At 46.9% G+C, this 15,319-nt stretch overlaps 1 long non-coding RNA gene across 1 annotated transcript; it reads right to left on the minus strand.

The window, feature by feature from the left end:
- Nucleotides 1-1,044: 1,044 nt before the first annotated feature.
- On the minus strand, nt 1,045-13,132 carry LOC123582305. Its single transcript, XR_006704304.1, has 3 exons — nt 13,038-13,132; nt 10,377-10,435; nt 1,045-2,414 (listed from the first exon to the last, which is right to left on the minus strand). It is a non-coding gene; the product is annotated as an uncharacterized LOC123582305 (long non-coding RNA).
- Nucleotides 13,133-15,319: the final 2,187 nt, after the last annotated feature.

Consider the following 15,319-nt stretch of genomic DNA (forward strand, 5'->3'; position numbering starts at 1 on the left):
AGTAAGATTCCCCAGCCCTTGCAGATCCCATCTGGGAGGAAAGCAGAGAAAATTTACCATGAGGAAAAAAAGAAAGAACGAAGAAATAGGGAAATCAAATTGTCTGCTTTTGTCACAATGGAGCATGTTGGCCGTGGGTCTGGCTACACACTTCCTAGATCAAGAAGTGTCCACTGAACCCTGTAAATGGAACCATTAGTACACCACCATTAGCAGTTTTTGAATTCGGTTTTCTAGATCTGGTTGTTTTAGGGCTGGACACGCATCTTTCATAAAGGCTGGCCGTGGGAAGTGAGGCTCTGTTATAAGGCAGATGCTTAGCCACCGCTAATGACAATGGCAATAAATTAAAAGGGGAGTAATTATCGAGACTTTACTGTGTGGCAGGCAAGGTGCTAAGGGTTTTATAAACGTTTCTTCACTTAATCCTTACAACAACGCTCAGAGGTAGGAACTACTGTCATCATTTTACCGATGAGGAAATGGAGGTTTATAGAAGGTAAGACATTTATCTAAGGTGACTCCTAGGGGAAGATACAGAGCACAGATCTGAATCTACGTATTACAGACTCTGGATCCCTCAGCCACTAGGCCACCTGAAAAATGACTTTGTCCTGTAAAGCTTTTTTTTTTTTTTTATTAAAAAAAATTTTTTTTAACGGTTATTTATTTTTGAGACAGAGACAGAGACAGAGCATGAACGGGGGAGGGTCAGAGAGAGAGGGAGACACAGAGTCCAAAGCAGGCTCCAGGCTCTGAGCTGTCAGCTCAGAGCCTGACGCGGGGCTCGAGCTCACGGACCGACCGCGAGATCATGACCTGAGCCGAAGTCAGATGCTTAACCGACTGAGCCACCCAGACGCCCCTCCTGTAAAGGTTTTAATGATGACTCTGTGAACATGATGGGCAGCTCTCTGGTGGCTTATGCTGGAAAGTATTCCACTCCACTAACACTGGGCATTGCCTTCGAGAGTCCCTTTCCTTCCCCCTCCATTCTTCCTCCTCCTTCCCTCCTTTCCCTCCCCTATCTCTACCTGTCTCCAGCTTAGACCCCCTAGTCCATCCCTTTCCCCCAAACGTGTGCTGACCCATGTGAATGGGGACCCTCACTCTGCTCAGCTGGCTGGGCAAACCTTGCAGAGTGTGGGCCTCCTGGTGCTTGCCAACAGCTTTATGTCCTCCAGGTGCTTCTGATGGACCTTGAGGAGCAAGGACCCTGCCTCTTCCTGCTCCATCAGCAGCCTGGCAATGTCCACCACAGTGCCGGGTGCCTACTGGGCTTGAAGCTTTCAGCCTGGGGCTCTGGTGGCACCAGGGAAAAGGGGCCAAAGAGGTAGGTGAGGCCCCTTCCCCGCAGCAGGTGAGCAGGCCTGGAAGAAGTGGTGGTCTTACTCTGTGATCCCTGGGTCTAGGAAGTGTTTGTGGCGGGGGCAGCAGGTGACTTCCTCCTTGGGGTGGGTGACTGAATGAGCAGCAGCCAACAGCGTGGGAGGCCAGAGGAACAGAAGGGTCCGATTTCACTTTCCATGTCTCCACACGCTCTCCAATGTCTCCCAGCTGAAAGCAGTTGGCTGTGGCCTCCCAGGCCAGCCCCTACATGTAATTGGAGCTTTTTGGCTTGTGGTGCCTTTCACTTTCCCAATCAGAAGCTGCTTCCCTTGTTCTGCAGCTTTCCTGTTCCGCAGGTCTGTGGGTCCTCTGTAACCTGGGCTGGAGACTGGGGGAACAAGCAGAGGTTTATACCTCATTACTATTCCACGCGTCCAAGGGGCTCCGAATTTGGCTGATGGGGATCTTTGACAATTGCCTTGTCCTGACTGCTGTGCTGGCCCCCACATGAGGGATGTGATGATGGCTGCTTCCCACAATGATCCTACTGACCCAACAGAGCTCCTTGGCTCCCAGAACTGGGGGGGGAGGGGGGGCGGAAGTCTGGTTTCCTGAAGGAAGGACTCCAAGAAGTTGGCAGGGTGACATTGTCTGAGTCACATCTCAAGAGAATTTGGGAGAAGAAGTGCTTTTCTGAAACTTTTCTTGGCGGAAAAGTAGACTGCATTCAATGGGGTGTGGCGGGGCGGGGGTAGGAGGAAATGGTGGGGAGGCTGTACTTTTCCAGGGGTAGCCTCACTGATAGGTGACATCTGAGCTGTACAAAGAAGAGAATTGGAGATAAGGGATGAGCTGGACATCCTGGGTTCTGGTGGTGACCGCTGAAAAACAGAATTAAATTATCCCGGTGGTCTCTGTCCTTGGATTGGTTTTCTGTGTCTACATTGACTTCTGCCCCTGGAAGAGGAGGGCTGTGTGCATGGTTATGGTGGGGGAGCTGGAGGGATCCTGTCCCATTTTGAAGTAGGTTCTGGAGCCCTGGACTGGAATCGGAGAATGCTGTTCTTGGGTGCTGGGACATGAGCCTACAGAGAAAGACGATATCACAAGAAGGTGAGGTGCTTCGTCAAAAGCCGGAGATGGCCCAACACCTCACCTAGATGGAAGCCTCGATGAGGGGATCCTGGTCAAGAGATGGGAAAAGGCCTCGGGATTAGCCACGTGGAAGCCTAGCTTATGCTGAGGGAAGGGCGGTCCTGGCTGGTGGGCGCTGAGTTTGGAAGGGCCGCTGCAGGACCATTGAAGTTTAGAGAAGAGAGGGCCTCCGAGGGGGGTAGGAGACCAAAGAGAACCATCTCTGCCAAGCCCAGCTGATTGTCGCTGCTGCAGCTTTCTTCAGTGTGGCCCTGTTTCAGGAGCTCCTGGTCTCTCAGTACCATTCCCTAAGCACCTGCAAAGCTTTCTTTTACAAACGTCCTCGGAACACACAGCCCCCTCCTCAAGCTCAAGGTAGAGGCACTTGCCCGAGGCCAAAGTTCCAGGGGAGTGATGGAGCTGGGATTCAAGCTGAAGTCAGCCTGGGTCCAAAGCCCAGGTTTCCTACTGTGGACGCTAGTGACCTCCCACACACATGACGGACTCTCAAGGAATACGACTGGACTTGTCCTCTGGGTGGGGCTGAACCCTCCTTTAGGAGAGAGGAGTCACTGAGACCTTTCTCTTCCGCAGCGAGAAGGCCAATGGAATGGGTGTCCCTCTCTGCCCCTTGCACTTAAGTGCATCTGGAGAGAAGTGGTGAGAAGCTGCTGCACTCATACGCATTTTTTTTGAATTTTTTAAAAAAATTTTCTTTTAATGTTTATTTATTTTTGAGAGACAGACAAAGTGTGAATGGGGGGACTGGACCGGGAGGGGGGGGGGGTCGCAGAGAGAGAGATACAGAATCCGAAGCAGGCTCCGGGCTCTGAGTTTGAACTCATGAACTGCAAGATGACCTAAACCAAAGTCGGAAGCTTCACCGACTGAGCCACCCAGGTGCCCCTGTTTGTCATACGCAGTTAAGGGAAGAGGGCTCACCCTTGGTTTTCATCACCATCTAGCCTGAAACATCTGGAGTGGAAATATTTAGCCACAAGCTCTGCTAGCACCTAGTCAGAAGTGACTTTTGGGACTCGGCTCCTAGGACACATTCTCCTAACAATGCACTTTAAGTCCCATGAGCATCTGCCCCTGCCCAGGGATTCAGAGACCTGAGTCTCTAGGTTGGGCTGGAACACTGAAGAAGTGAGGGTGAGGTGGGCTCAGGCAGGAGGCGCCAGCTGCCTGCCACTGTCATCGCAGACGAGAGGAGACCCAGACAGTTTCTGACAGCCAAGAAACACCTGTTTTAGGGCAGAAGCGAGAGGTAATCTCGGTAACGTGGATGGAAAGATGACATTTTGTCAGATACCGAGAGAGCCCAGAGGAGCAAATTTGCATTCTTGTTCTACATGGGTTCCTCTGGTGATTCATGGGCCAGCCACCGAAAGATGTGTGAGGTTTTCAAAAGTATTTCCTACAGCAAATGCAGTTCCACGTTGTAAAGGGCCTGAATACAAGCGGTTTAATAATACGGCTGTAGCAGTGGATGCCTTACTAAGCCCAAAGCTTCCCTCCTTTAACTTAAAAAAAATTTTTTTAACATTTACTTATTTTTGAGGGACAAAGAGAGACAAACCACGTGCAGGGGAGGGACACAGAGAGGGAGACACAGAATCCAAAGCAGGGTCCAGGCTCTGAGCTATCAGCACAGATGTTTACTATTTCATCTCAAATCACTCTTATTTAAAAACCATTCTATTTTACCCTATTAAAATAACACCAGCATTCTTCACAGGGATAGAACAAACAATCCGAAAGTTTGTATGGAACCCCAAAAGACCCTGAGTAGCCAAAGCAATCCAGAAAAAGAAAACCAGTTCTGGACTTCAAGCTATACTACAAAGCTGTAATCATCGAGAGAGTATGGGACTGGGACAAGAACAGACACTCAGATCAATGGAACAGAATAGAGAACCCAGAAATGGACCCACAAATGTATGGCCAACTAGTCTCTGACAAATCAGGAGAGACTATCCAATGGAATGAAGACAGTCTCTTCAGCAAGTGGTGTTGGGAAAACTGGACAGTGGCGTGCAGGAAAATGAACCTGGACCACTTTCTTACACCATGCACAAAGATAGACTCAACTGAGCCAGCCAGCCACCCCCTGTCTTTTAACTTTTAAAAATTTATTTTGTAAAGGAGGCCAGGCAAACAAGGTGATCCATAAGTGCGTATGATCTTTCCAAATTGGTTTGCAGAGCACAAAGTTTGAAGGTCTCTATCAGGAAGAACAGGTTCTATTTCTAAGATCTCCTTATTTGGGGAGCTAACAGGCCCCTCTGCCTTGTTTCTAGTGAGAGACTAAGTCTGCCTTCTTTCCTATGGCCAGGATGGAGAGAGATACGGTAGCAGGTGTGAGGGTAGGTTAGAGAGGAGGACACTGCCCTGAGCCATAAGTGCGCCCACCCTCTCTGGTAACCAAGGCATAGCTATACAGATAGGAAAAGGGGACCTGGGCAAAATACCAAATGTGCATAGTGGTGAACTCTGAGTGATTCTTACTTATTTTTTTTTATTCAAATGTATTTTTCAAGCTGTCCACAAAGAATTCATGTTCTTTTTAAAATGAGAAAAAACAGAGTAAATACCTCTTTCCAGCAGGAAAATAACCATTTATCTAACATTCTGATTTATGAAGTCTTTTTTCGCACACATTTTAATTTCGTTCTCTCGACAGCACTGATGACTATTTCTGTTTAGGCTTTAGAACACAAGCTTCAAGAGGTTTAGAAACATTCTCAAGGGCATACAACTCCAAGTGGCTGAGTCAGAATGGAAGCCAGTCTTCTTCCTTTGGTTTTATTGTCTGCTCAGATACTAGGGTCTTGGAATGGGCGGACTGAGGCTGCAGGCAGAAATTGAGGGCAGATTGGGGGAGAAAGGAAGGGGAACAGCTAATCTCATGGGAGGTGGAGGTATGGGGCTGGTGTTCAGATAGCTGGGGTCATGAGATTTTGGGGTTTATGTGGTGGGCTCCAGGATTATTTCTGGGATGAGTAGAAAGCATGCCTTAAGGGGTGCCTGGGTGGTTCAATCGGTTAAGCGTCCAACTCTTTTCAGCTCGGGTCATGATCTCAAGGTTTGTGAGTTCAAGTCCCGCACTGGGCTCTGTGCTGACAGTGTGGAGCCTGCTTGAGATTCTCTCTCTCTGCCACTCCCCCCTCAAAAACAAACATTAAAAAGAAGAAGGAGGAGGAAGAGGAGAAGGAGGAGGAGAAGAAGAAAGCACGCCCTCAGCAGCTGGGTCCTCTGGGGCTCCTGGCAGCTAGCTGGGCTTACCTCTCTAGCTGGGGACATTTGAGAGCTGCTCCCTGAGGCCATGCGTGGACCCACGCATTCCTCCTCCTTTCCTGGGCCCAAGACAGGCCTTCTTTCTTGGGCTTTATGTAAAGTGAGTGGCAGGGGCGCCTGGGTGGCTCAGTCAGTTAAGCATCCAACTTGGGCTCAGTTGATGATCTCACGGTCTGTGGGTTCGAGCCCCCTGTCAGGCTCTGTGCTGACAACCCAGAGTCTGGAGCCTGCTTCAGATTCTGTATCTCCCTCTCTCTCTCTCTCTGACCCTCCCTGCTTGTGCGTGCTCTCTCTGTCTCTCAAAAATAAAAGTAAACGTTAAAAAATAATGATAATAAAGTGAGTGGCTTGTAGTCCAGGGTAGGCCACCCTCCTCACACCAGAAAATCCAGGGCTCGGCCAGGAGCCAGGAGGTGCCCTCTGCTGGGGTGGGAGTTTCTGGGCTGAGGCGGATCCAGTCTCTGGGGAGGGAATTTGGAGGCGAAGACAGGCAGGTGATGTCAAAAGGATGTTGGTCTCTTTCGGGGCTGGTCATGATGTTCAGGGCAGTCCCTCTTTCTTTGGTTGATTAGAAATGAGAAAGCCTGAGTCTCTGCGAGAACTGGGCTGAGTGATAGACAAGAAATTTGGGACATGATGCAAAACCTAGATGTGGTAACAGGTCCCCCAATTACTAACAGGGAAATGGATCTAAACTACACTTAGAACCATTTTGTGGAAGAGCTATTGCTGTTTGGTATTTTCCAGTTAGTCAGAACTATACCTCTTTTCCTCTGTAAATGTTTTCACCCTGCTTAAAATATACCTCCTCTTTGGTTTTGTGTGTTAATTTTGTATCCACTCAATACAAATTATGCTTGCTCCGTGATGTTTTCCCTTAAAGCCATCCTCCGCCCGGGTCTTTCTTATCTAAATGTCTGCACTCTGTAATCAAGTTCTTAAGCAAATGATTTTCAGTTTTCAGAAAAGTTGCAAAGACATTACAGAGAATGCCTGCATGCCTCTCACTCAGTGTCCCTGAAGATTAACTCTTAAATAACGGTGGCACATTTGTCCAAACTAAGAAATTAACAAAGGTAGAATACTATTGACTAAATTACAGACTTGATTCAGAGTCCACTGGTTTTTCCACTGACATCCTTTTCTGTCTCAGGATCCAATCCAGGATACTACATTGCATTTAGTAACCACACTTTTTAAATCTTATGTTGTTAGTTGTGACTCATGTATCACTTTTTATCTTGCATTTGAATAATCTGTAGACATTTATCTATCTACCAGACTACTGTTACCTCGAAGGTAGGAGTCGTGACAGGTCTGATTCATTTTGTTACCCTGAAGTGACTTGAACTGATTATATACTTAATAAATATTTTAAAGTTGTTATATATAAAATAAATTATAGAGAAAAAAAAATGAGAAGGCCTGGAAAGAGGGAGGGATGGAATGGAAGGAGAAATGGACTTCTGGCTGGAGCCACCTGTAGATGTTGAGGGGACCTTGGCTGGCACCCCTCATTCTCTGTTTGGGGCCAGCCTTGCTAGGGGGGAAGGCTGATCTGTCCCTGCTCATTGATGTGCACCAGCTGGAAGAATTCTGGAGTCTAGTTGATTGGGAAGGAAGATGAGAGGGTGTATTTTCTCTAGACATAAAAGAAATGGTATGTTGGAGCCAGCTCCTACCAGTTCGTGCAAGGCCAGTTGTTAAATTTTCAAGAACCTTGTGAATCATCATGTTGGTAGCTTGAAATTGGTCATAGTGGGAGTATTTACACCATGGAAATTGGCAAACACTACAGACCATGGCTTCCCTGTGTCAGAGAGCTGGTTGTTAAACATTTACACACATGCCCATGAACGGGAGTACCATGACCTCATGATTTGGGGTATCCTGTGCTTTTTTGAAGGAGATGATGACAACAGCACCTGCCTTTGGTCTCCTTTCCGTGATGTCATGATGGGAAGTGGGGTCACCCTTGCCTGTGGTTTCTCTGCTTTTCTTTTCCTATATTTAAGTCACAGAGGCTCGTATCTAACTAAGCCTTATATCAGCTTATATCTTCTTATATCTAAATCCAGGCTTGGCTGGAAAAGGACCTTCCCTGTCCTCCATTCCTATACTCTAGACCATGTGACAGCTAGTGCAATGCCCAGGACAAAATAAGGTGCTCCAGAAATAGTTGTTCAAGGGGTCAGAGCGGTCAATGTCACCTGCAGTTAATACTGCATAGTTTTCATGACTCTTGTCAGCAGGGGGCGCTGCAGGACTAATGATGTGTCTTGAGCCCCAATTTCCTTCTACGCTCTCTTTCAAAGAATCAAAATCCATGAATTTGAATGAATTAAAAAACTAAATTTGTGATTTTTAGACAAAGCACCAATTTGGGGGAAAAACTGTAGTGTTCAAGTGATCACAGTGAACATTGCTGGGCCACTTTACAATTTACAAAAAGCCCTTGGCCGACATCACCTTGTGTAATTCTCAAGAGGATCCTGCCAGGCAGGTGGAAGATAAACACACGTGTGTGCTCTGGAGTCAGCGCATTTGGGCTTCAGATCCTGGCTCCCGCAATTCCTGACTCTCTGACTTTGGACAGGTCACAAAACCTTCCTGTGCTCTGGCGATAACACCAGTACTTGACCTCCGGGCTTGGTACGAAATGAGGGGATGCACACGAAGCACTTAACAGGCTGCTTTGTAGGTAATAAGCACTCTGCAGCTGTTAGCTCTTATGGTTCTTGTCACAACACCAGGCACCTGATCTGAACATGAAGGAAACACTCAAGGTCATGTCACCAGAAAGGGCAAAGCCAGGACAGAAGGCCCATCTTTCTCAACCCAGGGTCTCTGCCTCTGGCCGCTACCCGTGCCCAGCTGTCACTGCTGACAAACCTCCTGTGCTAATAATGCTCTTCGTTCCTGTTAGTGCTTTAAAAACCACTTTTTAAAGGATTCCATCTTGAAATCCTATTTATGCTATTAATTTGCTTAGTGACTCACTTTTTTTTAAAAAAGGATGTATTTATTTTTGGAAGAGTGCAAGCAGGAGAGGGGCAGAGAGAGGGGGACAGAGGATCAGAAGTGGGCTCTGAGCTGACACAGGAGAGCCAACGTGGGGCTCAAACAAACCGGGAGATCATGACCTGAGCTGAAGTCTGACGTTCAACCGACTGAGCCACCCAGGTGCTCCAGTAACTCACTTTTCTTTTTTTTTTTTTTTAATTTTTTTTTTTTTTTTCAACGTTTATTTCTTTTTAGGACAGAGAGAGACAGAGCATGAACGGGGGAGGGGCAGAGAGAGAGGGAGACACAGAATCGGAAACAGGCTCCAGGCTCTGAGCCATCAGCCCAGAGCCTGACGCGGGGCTCGAACTCACGGACCGCGAGATCGTGACCTGGCTGAAGTCGGACGCTTAACCGACTGCGCCACCCAGGCGCCCCCAGTAACTCACTTTTCTTAAAGAGCTTACAGTTACCTGCAGCCCAGCCTCTCCAGGGCTCGTGATTTGAATCTGAGGGCTCAAAATCAGGGAGGTTGACTGTCCTGGGGAGTGTAAGCCTGTACCTCAAATGACTTCAGGTGTGATAAGATAGGGGCGGTGGGGATTCGGATCCTGTCTGAAGCAGGAAGTGGACGTGCAGGCAGAGTATGATTAAATTTGCTGATTTTTCAGGAAAAGCGAGGCCTCCAGATTAAAAAAAAAAAATTTTTTTTTAATGTTTATTTACTTTTGAGAGAGAGAGAGACAGAGCTCAAGAGGAGAAGGGCCAGAGAGAGAGGGAGACACAGAATCCGAAGCAGGCTCCAGGCTCTGAGAGGTCAGCACAGAGCCCCACGCGGGGCTCGAACTCACGAACCGCAAGATCATGATCGGAGACGAAGTTGGATGCTTAACCGACTGAGCCACCCAGGCGCCCCACGGCCTCCAGATTTTTATGTAAAATATTCCAATCGATAAATCTTGTCAACGAATTTTAGGTTTTATAAAAAAACACTCTGGGGACTAAAGCAAACATGTTTGTAGGCTGTATCCGGCTCTGTGGCCACCAGATAGCAATCACTGCATACAATTTACAAAAAGTACTCAGCCTACACCATCCTGGGGGTGGGACAGGTTGTTGTGGCCCAAGGGCAGTGTTCCCAGGAGCAGCAAGAGTAATCCCACTTCAGTTTGGAGATCCTTGTCTAAAGCCAGTGTATTTTGCTCAATTGATCATTTTCTCCCTTCAGCTGAGTTAAGTAGCTGCCTTTGCTCCTTCTGTAAAGAATCAATTCCTTGTGTAAGTAGCATTGGATGCTTCTGGATGGAGGATTAGAATGACTGGAATCTATCTGCAACCCTGTCATGTGACTCCAGACCAGTCTCAGACCCTTCCTACTCTCTCTCCCTCCAACACACTATGCAACTGGGTTCCCACTCCTGTAAGACCAACAATGCCGTTCTCCCGTCTATTTGGAGTCTTGTGTAGAGAAGGAGACCCCGCTCTCTAAGTGCCAGGCCAGAAGCCTCCTAATTGGTCTACATTAGATCTCCCCACCCCCACAATCTGAGTTAGTGTTTTCCTTGCTCATTTGTTCTTAAACATTCAAGAACCTTCGGAAACATACATACCTGCGGCGTAGCCCGTGCGGTGAGTCAAGGTGGGTACAAGAAGTGTGTCATTTCAGGTCCTTTGAGAAAGAGATGCCAAGGTGAAAGTAGGTATGCAATACACATACCTGGAAGAACACCTGAGAAGGCTGAAGGGTGAGGGAGGAGGGCTTGGTAAAGAGAGCCTTCAGGCAGCCATGCAGGCCTCACACTCACCAGAGGAGAGAGGACATAAAAGAGGCTTGGGTAGGAAGAAACCACAGCTCCAAGAAAGTTATGGCCAGGCAGCTGGGAAGCCCAAGAGCCGAGGAGTCCCCACTGGGCAGGCCTGGCTGGGCTCTTGGACTGCTGCTGTGCTCGGGGAGAGCAAGGCCTCAGTGGGATCCCCAAGGCACCATGGCTGGCGGTTGTTAGCTCACCACACCCTTGTAGCACGTCCTCTCTCCAAGGGAGACCTAAGCTGTGCTCTCTCATGACTGCCACAGCCAGCCAGATTCCCGCGATTCCATAAATGTGTGATATTACATGTTTCTACACAAGAAGAGGGAGCAGAGCGTGGGGTTTCAGTTAGTCCTAGGTTTGTGGCTTCATCACTGCGCTGACTGTGACCTCAGGGCAAGGACCGGAACTTCTTCACCTGTTCAGTGAAAATAGTGAAAAGTGTCTCTCCCATGGAGCTACTCTGAGGATTATGATGGAATTTAGGAAAGTGCTCAACACAGTGCTGAACACCTCGCAAGTGCTGGATAAATATTTTTACTTTGGGACGTACTAGGAGATGAAATGCAGGCCAGCCACCCAACAGCCTTTGCTTTCCTTTGCTTTGTAGCAGTTATATCTTCTAAAATGACATTGTTAAGGTGAGTCTGGTCATAGGGTCAAGGGAGGATGCATTTATGGACAATGGCCACTGGAGGCACTCTCCCACCAACGCTGTGAGGTAGCTTCTATTGTTATGCCTGTTGTACAGATGAGCAAACTGAGGCTCAGAAAGGCCTTGTGATTTGGTGGAGCAAGTGACTCAGGTATGACAGATCAGAGCATTGCATTGCATCCCCATGGTTCAAGGATGGGCAGAAGATCCAATCCGATGTAATGAGACTGACTGGGGCAACTGCAAAGACGTCGGGCTCTTTCACTAAGGGACTTGGAGGGTGTGAGGCTGGTTTGCTGAAGTTGTCTTAATCTCCACAAAGGTAAGCCTCTCTGAGAATGAGGCCGATGCAGAAGAGGTTGGCTGGCTAACCCAACACCCATTCACATTCTTTCTCTAATAACTGTGCTGGAGGAGGTTGCTAATTGTCCTGCCATACTCCTCCCCTTATTCATTTTAGTAACAGAACTCCCCAAGTTTTGGCTGGGCACATGGCTATGCAAACTGTACATTTCCCAAGTTCCCTTGCAGCTAGTCGTGACCATGTAACTAGACTCTGGCCAATGGGACGGGAGCAGAAGAGATGATGAGCGAAACTTCTGTATCACAGCCTTAAAAGGAAGCTTCTTGCCCTGCTCTTCTATTCTCCCCTCCCAGCTGGGAAAGGACAACAATGGAGTAACAAAGCAGACCCTTTGGTGAAGAGGCTGACCCATCCCACATTCCTGGGTATGGCTTCTCTTTGACATACAAACAAACAAAAAATGGCCTCTACTCTAGGGGCCAGGAAAAACTAAAAATATGCTTTCCTAGCCTTCTGGTGGTACTGATGTGTCAAATCAGCTGGAAGCAGAGATCGACTGGGGGCTCTGGGGAAAGATTTGCTTTTCTAGATAAAAGAATCAGATACAGCTACTGCTTTCTGCCTTGAATGCCTGCAGCCAGAGCAGTCCTCCTGTGACCTTAACGATGGTGGAATTGAAATGAAGAAAGAGGTTGGGTTCTTGGTAACATTAATGAGCTGCTGCATAGTAATGTCATGGGTGGCTATCCTGGGCTACCTGTTATATGTGGGGGAAAAAACCCCTCTCCCTGGACTTCTTACGTGAGAAAAATAAACCGCACTTCACGGAAGCCTCCAATAGCTGAGTTTTATGTTATGACAGCCCAAATGCCAAGACATCAGTAGAACTTGGTGTGACACAGAGCCCAGATGTTGATGATGTCACTGGCCCCCGTGAACAGCTGTGCCTGAGACCAGCCCTTGGACTTCTCAGTTATGAGAGAAAGTAAGTTCTCTTTGTGCTTAACAGTTTAGGTTGGGTTTTCTGCTGCTCCAGATGGAAAGGCTCCTGAGACAACTATTCACAAAGAGCCAAGTGGACTGACTGAATGTTCACCTCCGCTCGGTCCCTCCACCAAATTTTAAGGCAAAAAGATGAGAAAATTAAAGGAAGGAAGGAAAGCAGAAGGGATGAAAGAAAAGGAAAGAGTGACAAATCAACAGGAGGTCAGTATGCTTTTAGAGTTCCTTGCTCAGAAACCTGGGTCTTAGTTTCCCTTGCTCAGGGGGTTTTCTGCTGCTAGGGAACTGCCCCTGACACCGTGTGAGCACCCTGACTGCAGTGAGGAGCGTGACTCAGTTTCCCATTCCAAGCAACCCGGCACCATATTTCTGGGGCTTTTCATTCTCCTTTACTCTTCCTTAGATGCGGCATGGCCCAAGCTAATTAATCCGTGTCCTGACCAAGCCGGTTGTTTCCCCAGGTTACCCTTAAATCCACGGGCCATAACCCTCCTGTACTTACTGATCTCCAGGGCTTTCATCGCTTCTGAGAATGGACCGTTTAGTCCAATCTTGGTGCAGGCCAGCATTAATAGGCAATTGCCACGGGGAGACAATACAGGAAGAAAAATGGCTAAAAATATACAGTGAATCACAGAAAATTACATCTCTTAAAACCCACAGTGTATTCCTATTGCCATAGCAACCCCCTGGCTAGTGAAGACAGAGCTGATTTATCACAGGCTTTCCCCAGCACTCAATTCTGCCGGAAGCTCCTCCAGCCTGTGGTGCGAGACCCAGTGAGGAGAGGGAGGGGACATCACAAACCCAGGGTTTTCTCTCCTTTCTTTCCATCCCTTCCAGGGGTGTTGCTGTGGTGAGGAGACCTGAGTTCCTTCCACACAGCCCGTGTTGTCTCCCAGGCTGTTTTCTGAGATGAAGGTGACTGTTCTAACCTCTGACGAAATGTCCTGCATTCTGTCCACACTAATGCCTGTGACAGCAGAGGGTTGCTCCCTAGAGGGGTCAGTGTGCAAGGGGGACATGAGGAAGTTGCAGGTGCCACACCACTCTCAAGGATGAGAAAAGAGGCTTTTCTCTCTCCTCTGCTCTCCTCTGCTCTCCTCTCCTTTCCTTTCCTGTTTCTCTCCACCTCCCTGACTCTTCTCTCTCCTCTATTTCCTTAGTGGGTTTATTGTGAAGTGGACTGGCCTCACATTGAGACCAGGAGGTGGGAGAAGGAGTCAAGCCTTGACTTACAAAATGTCTGGTGTATAGAAAGACAATGAAATGTATGTTCATAAGCCTTTTGTTACTCCATTGGAACTCGAAACGTCACTGGCATATACTGTGTGTTTTATCATAATATTAAAAAAATGACATTCTTGTGTGTGACTTAAACTTCCACAATTTAGAGAAATATTCTGGGCCAGAGTTCTGGAGCATCTGCCCTCAAAAATAGCCCCGCCTGGACGTGTCACAAGGACAAAAGGAGACAGCTGGAAGGAGCTCCCACTGGCCAAATCTGGGACCATTTGAACTTTGAAAAAAAAAGTAGTAGTGGTTTAAAATCTATGGAATAAAATAAGAAATATACGTCCATACTGATATAAACGAATACATAAATGGTGGAAAAGAAAAAGCCCTTTCATATGGTAAAATTTCAACTACAAAGCATGGACGAAATAACAGTGTTAGAAAATTCTCATTTGGCAACTTTCGTAGCAATAATTGATTCAGGCAAGAACTGGCAATGTATGTATAGAGGGTCAAAGTTTGATGAGAAACAGTATATTTATACAATCTCAAAGTATCTCCTTATAAAGTGCTTGTTGATTTCAAAGGGAAAAATAATAGCTTGAGAGTGGAGAGGGTTGGCAGACCCCACCCGAATCAGGTATCAAAGTTAACATCACAAGGGGACAGATCAATATCCTGTATCTCCTGATGTGATGTGCTAAGGAGGACATAATATCACTTCTGTGGTATTCCTGCCAAACATGTACAACCCGAATCTTATTGTGAGGAAACATCAGACAGTCTCCAAGTGAGGGACAGTCTATTCAATAAATGGCTTAGATTCTTCAAAATATCAGCGTCGCGAATGACAAAGACTGAGGAAGTATCCTAACTGAAGGAACCTAAAGAGACATGATAATGGGTAATCTTGGATTGGCTTCTGGAGCAAAACAATTTTCTCTTTTGCTATAAAGAACATTGTGAGAAGAACTGACAACATTTGAAAAAGATATGTAGTTTAGATAATAGTATTACATCAATATTATTTTCCTGATTTTGATAATGTATTGGGGTTAGGAAAGAAAATGTCTTTTTTTTTTTTTTTTTTTAGAAATGCATGCTTAAGTATTTAGAGATAAAGGGGCATCATATCTTCAAGTTATTTGCAACTAGTTCAGAAAAAAGTATGTAAAGAGAGAAAATGATAAGCAAATGAGATGAAGAGTATACAGGAATTCTTTGCACTTTTTGTAGTTTTCTGTAAAAAAAAAAAAAACTTTGTGCTTTTCCGTAGCCTGAAACGAATTCAAAATAAAGTTTAAAAAAAATAGCCCCATCTGCATACGCAAAGTCCTCTTGAGTGAATTTTCTTCCCACTCGTTTCTTTCCCTCACTCTGATGCTACACCTTAGTATTTAGGTCCTCACGGCTCTCTGCGTTAAGCAAGAGAATCCAACCTTAATGCAGGAGGCGGGGGTGTGTGTGAGAGGGAAAAGACGCAGCTACCCCCTCAAGGGTGTCACAAAAGGCCAAGCAGAAAGCTGGGATAAACGTATTTGTTGCAAT

This window comes from Leopardus geoffroyi, chromosome B3 (genome assembly GCF_018350155.1).
Source record: "Leopardus geoffroyi isolate Oge1 chromosome B3, O.geoffroyi_Oge1_pat1.0, whole genome shotgun sequence".
Lineage (NCBI taxonomy): Eukaryota > Metazoa > Chordata > Mammalia > Carnivora > Felidae > Leopardus > Leopardus geoffroyi.